The following is a 9733-nucleotide window of genomic DNA, read 5'->3' on the forward strand; positions in this document are numbered from 1 at the left end:
GTTCTAGCTTTGTGTGAGAACAGGTGATGATGCCTTTAATGGATGGCCCACAGAAAGAACATCGGCCCACTACTAACAATTTAAAGGAGTCTTCCTTCACCTCAAGTGTTAGAGTCTTGTTAAGGAGTTGAAGTCCTAGCTCTCTGTATGGTGATTGCTATAATAACCTTCAATAGCATATGGATTCATTATGAGGGGAAGGCATTTAAGGAACTAGCAAGCACCAGACCATATCCACCATGAGGGAGTTCACCTGCAGATCATCCAATTTGCTTGCAGCCTACTTGTGAATACTATAGATCCAATTAATAATATCCACTGGGAAGGCATTCTTCCTCTTGCAGCTGGCCAGCAGTCTGCACCTACATACTGAACCATGGTAATCTCTGCAGTAATTAAGCCTGAAGATCACAAAAGCAGTGTCCCATACCCACAAATGCATATTCAATCCTTGAAAATGGTCCAAAGTGCAGCAATTTGCCTGCTAAACAACACTGAGAGGAAAAAAATATATCACTTATTCTCTGTGATCTGGTTCTAGGTCATGGTATTAATATTCAAAGCTCTTCATGTGCTGGTTCCAACCAACTTTAAGAACTAGTTTTCTCTGAGCTGGCTTCAGTAATAGTGGAGCTGCCTACAATAAGGATAAGACTTAACAGGTAAAGGGAGAGCTCTTCCAGTGTCCACCTATCTTCAGTAAAATACTTGATTTTGTTTTATTGTGAAGCACTTGGCATTTATTAACATTCAGTCCAAGTATAAATGAGCAAGAATCTCTCTGATTGGAAAGCCAGACTGCAAGGTTTTCTGATCAGTTGGTATAAAGGTTACTCCTGTTTAATTACATATTTACTTATATAAACACAAAATATGGCTTCAGCATTAACCTACAGTATCAAGTCCTGAGAGCTCAAGGCACACCATTAAGTCCAACTGGGTAAGAAATCCATTTGTCATTATTTGATATCTAGGTATGGTCTACACACCATAGGAGAATAAGCTATACCAGTGTAAGCAAATTAATACTGGTACTATTGCTCGCACTAAGGTATGTACTGGAAAACATCGTTAAAAAGTAACACCCCTAACTGACATAGCTATATTAGTACAAAAACTATGTGGACAAGGCCTAGATATCAAATCATGACAAATGAATTTCTTACCCTGTTGTACTTCATGTTATGCCTAAAGGTTCCCAGATGGCTGGAGATGGGACACTAGATGGGGAGGGCTCTGAGTTACTTTGGAGAATTCTTTCCCAGGTATCTGGCTGGTGGGTCTTGCCCACATGCTCAGGAACTAACTGATTGTCATATTTGGGGTTGGGAAGGAATTTTCCCCGAGGTCGAATTGGCAGAGACCCTTGGTGTTTTTCGCCTTCCTCTGCAGCATGGGGCATGGGTCACTTACAGGTTTAAACTAGTGTAAACAATTAATTCTCTGTAACTTGAAGTCTTTAAACCATGATTTGAGTCCTTCAGTAACTCAGCCAGAGGTTGGGGTCTATTTCAGGAGTGGGTGGGGGAGGTTCTGTGGCTGACACTAGGGTTGCCAACTGTCTAATCACAACAAGGAGTCCGGTGGCACTTTAAAGACTAACAGATTTATTTGGGCATAAGCTTTTGTGAGTAAAAAAAACACTTCTACAGATGCATGGAGTGAAAATTACAGATGCAGGCATTATATACTGATGCATGTAGAGAAGGGAGTTACCTGTGAGGCAACTTGTCTCCACTTGTGTGGTAACTCCTTTCTCTTCATGCGTCAGTATATAATGCCTGCATCTGTAATTTTCACTCCATGCATCTGAAGAAGTGGTTTTTTACCCACGAAAGCTTATACCCAAATAAATCTGTTAGTCTTTAAGGTGCCACCGGACTCCTCGTTGTTTTTGCAAAAAAAACCAGGAGTACTTGTGGCACCTTAGAGACTAACAAATTTATTAGAGCATAAGCTTTCGTGGGCTACATCAGATGCATTGAATGGAACATATAGTAAGAAAATATATACACATACAGAAAAGGTGGAATTTGCCATACAAACTCTTACAGTTTTTTTTGCGGATACAGACTAACACGGTTGCTACTCTGAAACTTCTTGTTTTTGTGGATACAGACTAACACGGCTACCCCTGATACTTGTCTAATCATACAAACCCAAAAACCCGTGCCCCTTCCTCGAGCCCCCACCCCTTCTCTGAGGCCATGCCCTGCTCACTCCATCCCCCCTCTCTCCATCGCTTACTCTCCCCCACTCTCTCTCACTTTCATTGGGCTGGAGCAAGGAGTTGGGGTGTGGGAAGGGGTGCAGGCTCTGGGGTGAGGGGTTCGGAGTGTGGAAGCGGGCTCTGGGGTGAGCCTGGGACAGGGGGTTGGGGTGCAGGAGGGGATGTGAGGTGCAAGCTGGGGTAGGGGGGTTGGGGTGCAGGCTCTGAGAAGGAGTTTAGGTGCAGGAGGGGGATCAGGGCTGGGATTGGGGTGCGGGAGGAGGTGAGGGGTACAGACTCTGGGAGAAAGTTTAGGTGTGGAAGGGGGCTCAGGGCTGGGGCAGGGGGTTGGGGTGCAGGAGGGGGTGCAGGGTGCAGGCTCTGGCCGGGGGCGGCTCCCTGGTAGTGGCACAGTGGGGCTAAGGCAGGCTCCTTGCCTGCTGTGGCCCCATGCCACTCCTGGAAGCAACCAGCCTGTCCCTGCAGCCGCTAGGTGCATGGGTGGCCAGGAAGGCTTCGCACACTGCCTACACCTGCAAACGCCACCCCCGCAGTTCCCATTGGCCGCAGTTCCCAGCCAATGGGAGCTACAGAGTTGGCACTCAGGGCAGGGGCAGGGCACGGAGACATTTCCCCCCCACCCTCCCCAGTGGCTGCAGAGACATGCTAGCCACTTCTTGAAGTAGCACGGGGCCAGGGCAAGCTGTGCTGCTAGACTTTTAATGCCTAAAATCTCCTGGTTTGGTGTCAGTAGCCTCTGGGAGATAGGGCCTGATTATAGGAGACTCCAGGCGAAACTGGGAGAGTTGACAACCCTAGGTCAGACTAGATGATCACAATGCTCCCTTCTGACCTTAAAGCCTATGAGTCAATGAGACTTGATTCTATAGGCTGATGGTGAAAGAAGTGTGGAAAACCAAAGTGCTAGCAACTCAGCTTTTGCTGGGTATTTGCAGAAACATTTGTTGCTTAGCAGTATGGGCAAACGACTACCCCCATGCCAAAATGAGCACTTGTAACTAGGGCGAATAGTGAATTAGAAGTGATAAGGTGATAAGGAGGGCTGGCAGCACATAGGTGGCTAAGTGCAGTCCCCTGAATGAAAATTCTAGGTAGCAGCCATTCTTATTTACTCCTCCTGCCAACCAGAAGCTGTTAGGAGCTGCATTAGAAGAAATTGATTACATCAGCCATTGACACTAATATGTCTAAGGGTTATAAGAAAACATTCTGTCTCTTAGCTAGCCGTTCAGTGTTTCATGATATATGCTGGGTCCAGTGAGCTCACTGGCCCACCAGCCTCTACTAGCAGTTCCCCTCCATGTTGGGCTATGTATAGGAGAACACCTTGCTCCGCAGCCCTACCTGAGGTTCAGTTCAGCTGTTAGAGCTCTCTTTTGTACATCCTGCAGGAACACAGCATCGATCTCACAAAGGCCTGCTCCCATTAAAGCCAATGAGAGTTTTGCCCTTTACTTCAATAGGAGCAGGAGTAGAATTTTATCTTGAATAGTTCTTAATTGAGCTTCATTAAAACATTTGTTATGTTTCATCCTATATTACAATTTTTATGACTGGTATTTTACAGCAATTTGCATTTTGTTCATGGTTATCATGCAGTTGCATAAGTCATAATATTTTCCATAAATATACTGCTTCAGCTGTTTCATTTTGGCTCCTACAGAATCACAGTACATTTTAACAATTTTGGTATCTTCCCCACAGGTAATAAAGTGCTTCAGTTGTCCTTTAGTTTTGTGGCAATTGTAATGGTTCAGTCCTGTCTTAGTTTCTCATATCTTTTTAATAATTTCTTTCTAAGCTCTATTATTGGCTTCATAAGGGGAGAAGATTATAAATAAATAAATAAACCTTCTACACCTGACATTATCCACAGGAAGGAGAACGTGCAGCCCGTCGTGTTTCTTTTATTTGGTCTGTCTGACTAACAAAGTTTTGAGTGAAGTTCTATTGTATTTGAATATTTTCTGTTTAATTGCAGTCACATAGTTTGAGTTTTGCTTATATAAGGCCCTATCCAACTCTCTCTGAATTTGGATGCTTTTAAATAAAAGATATGCTTTAGTTCAAACAAGAATTAATCCAGTGAAGTTCTATAGCCTGTTTTATACAGGAGGTCAGACTAGATTATCACAATGGTGCCTTTTGACCTTATAAATCTATGAAATCACTCCACTGGAATCTACTTCAGTGGGAGTTGGATCAGGCCTTTAATTAACAGAGTACTGTTGAGGGCTTTTGTTGTACACAATACAAATTGCCCCAAGGTGTCTATAATCTAAATCATAAGTAGAGTTTTGATCATAACACAAATAATTGAGGGCTTTTTAATATATTTGTCAAAGAATAAAATAAAGCTGGCTTTAGTTCATTAAAGATCTTAAACATTAAGCCTTTTAAAATTTGCAGTTCTGTGATTTTGTGATTCCCATAAAATTCTGAGAATTAATTGTAAAATCATAGATTAGTAAAACCTCTCAACTCTGTACAACTATAAGTGTATTGTACAAATATCTGAACATGTTCATGTTCCCCCACCATGTTACCTCATCTTGTATTGAAAGGGGCCAAGTAAGCACGAACCTATTTTGGTAGCATCCAGAGCAGACATTCTATTAAACAAGGTGAAATTGTACCCCAAATTAGGCATATTGAGATTGTCCATTAATGGATTGTCATTCCTTCATTTTCTAGTAGTACCTAGGTTTGCCAAGGATATTAACATGAATCTTGGTTTATATCCTCTATAATTTCCAAAGTATCTCAAAAAAGGAAAGTTGTTTTTCTAGATATAGAGACACACTAGCTGCAAATAGACATTTTTGCTTTACAAGTCTTTTAGTGCAAAAATATTGTAGAACATTTGTGAATTTGTCCCAAAGTGATACTTCCATTTGATGGCAGAGAAGAGATGTCAAGGCAATGCCTTGGCCCAAAGAAATTCATGAATAGAACTTTTGGGGGCCTTCCCTTCTGTAAGCTCTACGTGTTCACTAGGTGGTTAATAAGTAGACAACTGTCTTGGAGTTTCAGTTGAAAGAACTACATCTTTTACTCCTGAGGGCAGTCTGCAACAAAAAAATAAAAATTCTGCGCACAATATTTTAAAATTCTGCCAATTTTATTTGTAAAATAAACGTGGAGGCTCCAGCATGTCAGTGGGGAGCACAGGCCACTGGCTGCACAGAGATGGGAGATCACTGTGCAGCTAGCCCCCCTCTGGGACACAAACTCAGCGGTGAGGCTGCACCCAACCCTGACACAGCGCAAGGACTGGGCCTGCCCGAGAAACACCCCAGGGCTCTGCCCCTCTGTGTGGGCAGACAGGCTCAGCGAGGCAGGATTGAAGTGTGGAGGGGCTTAATGTGGGTTGAGAGGGTTTTGTGTGGGCAGCTCAGTGGGGGATCTGGGTGCAGGGGAAATCTGGATGCACAGTGGCTTGTTGTGGGGTTCTGGGTGCAGTGGTAATGGGACTCTGCAGGGGGGTCCAGGTGAAGGTGGTTGGGGCTCAGTGGGGGAGAGGGGGTCTGAGTAATACTCAGTGGGAGGGATGCATGGGGGTTGGGCAGATGGGGGTGCAGTTCCCTGTACAGGGATCCCTCTCCATGCAGGTGAGGAGTGATGGGTGCAGGAAGCAGGGAGATGGGGAGTGTGCAGAGCTTCATGAAGCCAGAGGAGAAATCTGGGGTGGGTCTGACCCGGCCCCAAATGCCAGGCAGGGGAACAGGAAGTCCTGTCCTCCCCAACCCAGCCGGGACTAGCAGCTGAGCCCGGCGCAGGGTAGGTGCCACCAGCCAGGTCTTCCCCAGTCCCACCTCCTGCCCCACAATGATTTACCTCTCTGCTAGCTGCTCTGGGCACCATACTGGGAAACATAGTGCTGGGGAGCATCTCATGATGGCTCTTGTGGCTTCCCTTTTCTTCCCCATCAGCAAGTCATTTTTCTGCGGGGGAGCAAAGAAATCTGCAAGGGACATAAAGTCTGCACATATACAGTGAAATAGAATTCCCCCAAATGGTATTTTCCTAATCAGATCTTTTCCCTGCCTTTATTATAATTCCTCACTGCTTACCTTAATGGCAGTTAGTTTTCCTTCTTTTTACTCCTGTTAGCTCTGCAGAACTCCTATAGCTATGGGAGAGTAACATGGATTTTGTTCTGGCTTACATACCTATCAACTGAATCATCAATTAAGTTCCAAATGCAGAATTGTTATTTGATGTCTTCTAACCTGACCGAACAGTTTGACTTTCTGTGGCTCGTAGTAACAAACACTTTTATTTGTAAACTGAGCAAATTTGATCTGAAAGTCACAACAAATATGAAACTCCATAATATTTGTCATGAATATTTCTCAAAGTGTATTCTCAATTTAAGAATTTTAGCTGGTTTCTTTGAGGTTTTTCTTACTCTTCCTGTGGTTCTGCAGTGTGGATTTTTCTTCTTGCTATCAGAGAATGTTCATTCTATCTTACTGAACAACTATTTCTGTCTCTGAAATCAGTTTGTTCCAATGTCCTATCACCTGATCCAAGCTGCCTGTAAGTATTATTGCCATCTTTTTTTTTTTCCGATTTACTTTTCCTCAGTTTCTGCCCACTCCCTGTGCGGAAGATGAAGAACTGGTGGCTTGTGCTTGATCTCAGCTGCTTTTGCTTCTGAAATCATTGCAGAAGAATCTAACTTTTAGTGTTGGAGGCTTCATAATGCTGCTGTAAGGTCAAATGTGTGGCCAGTTACTACCTCCATTCAAACAACATGGATTTGCTAGCTCAGCAAACTTCTCTGCGTTTTAGGTCTTGAATTTGGACATTCTGAGACTGACAAACTCGGCCTATTTAAGCCAGGTAATTCTGCCCTATCTTACAATAATTGTCCAATGGAAAACATCCTTTCAGTTTTAACTATAGTCATAGGTTAGTCTATATGCTTGCCATAAAGATCAGTCCTGCTTTCATTTAGAGATTGCATTAAAAAAGAGAGAGAGAAATACTGATCTTGGAACGGAAGGTGGTTTGATCTCACTTAATTAAAAGTGGACAAATTTAGTCCAAGTACAAAACTACTTATGTAAGCAATATTCAACAGCTGTTATTATTTTAACTCTAGCCCCCACCCAACCCTAAAATAAAAAAAAAATGAGTTAACACAGCTGCATCTATCCATACACTGCTTTAGCAGCTGAGTATTGCCTCTACTGGCACCCAATGGCTTGAAGTAGAGAGGGGATTCTTTCCTCTCCAACCTCCTCAGAGAAACCTTGGCACAAAGCCTGTTCACTCAGTTTGTACAAATAGGGAGGATTTGAGTATTAGTGCAGACTCATTTGCTTTTAGTTCCTGTGTGATGAGCCTGTTAATTTTGTCCTCTGCATTTTTTATCCTTCATTATAAAATGATAAATAAACTCCTTAATTCCCATTAGCAAAAGAGTTTTGAGAGACATTTTAGTCTTCTTTTTTCCTATATTACTTATAATGTAGCTGCAGACTAGAAAGACTAGAAAGTTTTGGTCATAGCATAATGTGGGAAATAGAAATTTAGAAAAACAAGATAGTAAAAATAATGCAAGCAAGCAATTATATATACCAAAAATAGAATAATAATTCTACAAAACCCTAACCTGTCAGTATATTGTCCTTTTATAGTACTAATTTGTTTCCTGATTGAAGGGCTAAAATCCATATGCTGTTTATGTTACAACCTGATATATAGACTGTGTAGGCTCTTTTTACAGGCTCCAAAATCCAGAGTTTGGTCAAGAAGACCAAGGCCTAGCAAATAGTGAATAATATTAGCAAAGAAGCAGAACAAACAAAGGACAACCTTGTTTTTTGCTAAGATAAGCTTGGTCAGCAAGAAGCCAGGTGGAAATTATAATTGGTGGCTTTATCTCAAAGTTACAAACAGACCAAAGGAATGAAACGGGCCCTGTTTCTTCTGTAGAAGAGGTGCCTTCCTACACACCAGCCTTGAGTTTATGGAAGAGGTTAAAACATGTCAGTATGAGATATGATATCCTCCCTCTCACAGATGTACACCTCTCCTCCAAGCCACTGCCAGTGCCTGCCTTAGAAACACAAATGAACAACTAAAAGACTATCCTTATTGCTATATACTTTACATTTGTCCCTTTGCTTTAACTCCTAGGTGTGTACCTGTCGGACAATCAGGGGAGCTACTTCATTCCTATGGATCCCAAATCAGAATTCAACGTATATATTTTATACTAACACACTCTATGTATTGTTTAAAGGAAAACACCTGTGTACTAATTAAGTGTCATGTGTTAACCTGAAACCATGGGCGAAAACATTATGTAATCTTTGACTATTGGCTACTGTGCTTATCTTGTCTTGCTGTTGGACCTATCCAGGGGTCTGGGACTGCCTACCCCGTCATTTCCCTCCGCCCATGGACAATCCATATAATCTATTGTAATCAGTTGTTTGGCAGTGTCTCTGAGCCTAATAAGCAAGGTGACACTCCACCAGTGCTGTGCGTAATAAACCCATGTGCTTGATTCTACATGGTGTCCATATTTTGTTCCTTCACTGATAATGTAGGGTTACAAGATAAGGTGGTTCAGAGATACCAAATAGACTTACAGTGTAGTGAATTTCTTTTAAACAGTGACTTATATTTCCTCATTAATTACAAGCTTTTAAAAAATTCCTAATGCTGTAATATGTTCCTAAAGAAAATTGTCAACTGAAGTTATTACAAAATAATTTAAAGCACTAGTATTCTTCTGTACAATGATTCATGCAGTACATTAACATCTTTGGTTTTCCGTACAATTCATAAGTATCCAAAACAGCATGGGAAGTTCTGGTATTTAACTCATCAGTTACATCTGAAATTTAAGAGATGTTTATCTAAGTTGTGGCTTTCAAAGGAATTTATTTTTTCTGAAGTTTGAATTTATATAATCATCTTGATTCTCCTATGGTACTTAAAACATGGTATCTGAGTGCCTCCCATGGTTACAGTCTCTTGACCTCTACACCACTGGCTCCATGACTATGGAATTTGGTGAAGTTTAGTGCTCACATCCTAGATGTAGGGTTGCCAGGCGTCTGGTTTTCTACCAAAACGCTCGGTCGAAAAAGGACCCTGGCGGCTCTGGTCAGCACCGCTGACCAGTCCATTAAAGGTCCGGTTGGTGGCGCAGTGGGGCTAAGGCAGGCTCTCTGCCTGTTCTGGCCCTGCACAGCTCCCAGAAGTGGCCAGCATGTCCCTGCGGCCCGTAGGTCCAGGGGCAATCAGGGAAGCTCCACATATGCCCTGCACTCTCAGTGCCTGCTCCGCAGCTCCCATTGGCTAACCGTGACCAATGGGAGCTGTGGGGGGCAGCACCTGGGGGTGCAAGCAATGCACCCTGCACAGAGCCACTTGGCCATGCCTCCGCCTAGGGGCCAAACATGCTGGCCACTTCCAGGAGCAGCGCGAAGCTAGGGCAGACCCTAGCCCCACTGCACTGCTGATCAGGAGCTGCCTGAG

Source organism: Lepidochelys kempii, chromosome 2 (genome assembly GCF_965140285.1).
Source record: "Lepidochelys kempii isolate rLepKem1 chromosome 2, rLepKem1.hap1, whole genome shotgun sequence".
NCBI lineage: Eukaryota > Metazoa > Chordata > Testudines > Cheloniidae > Lepidochelys > Lepidochelys kempii.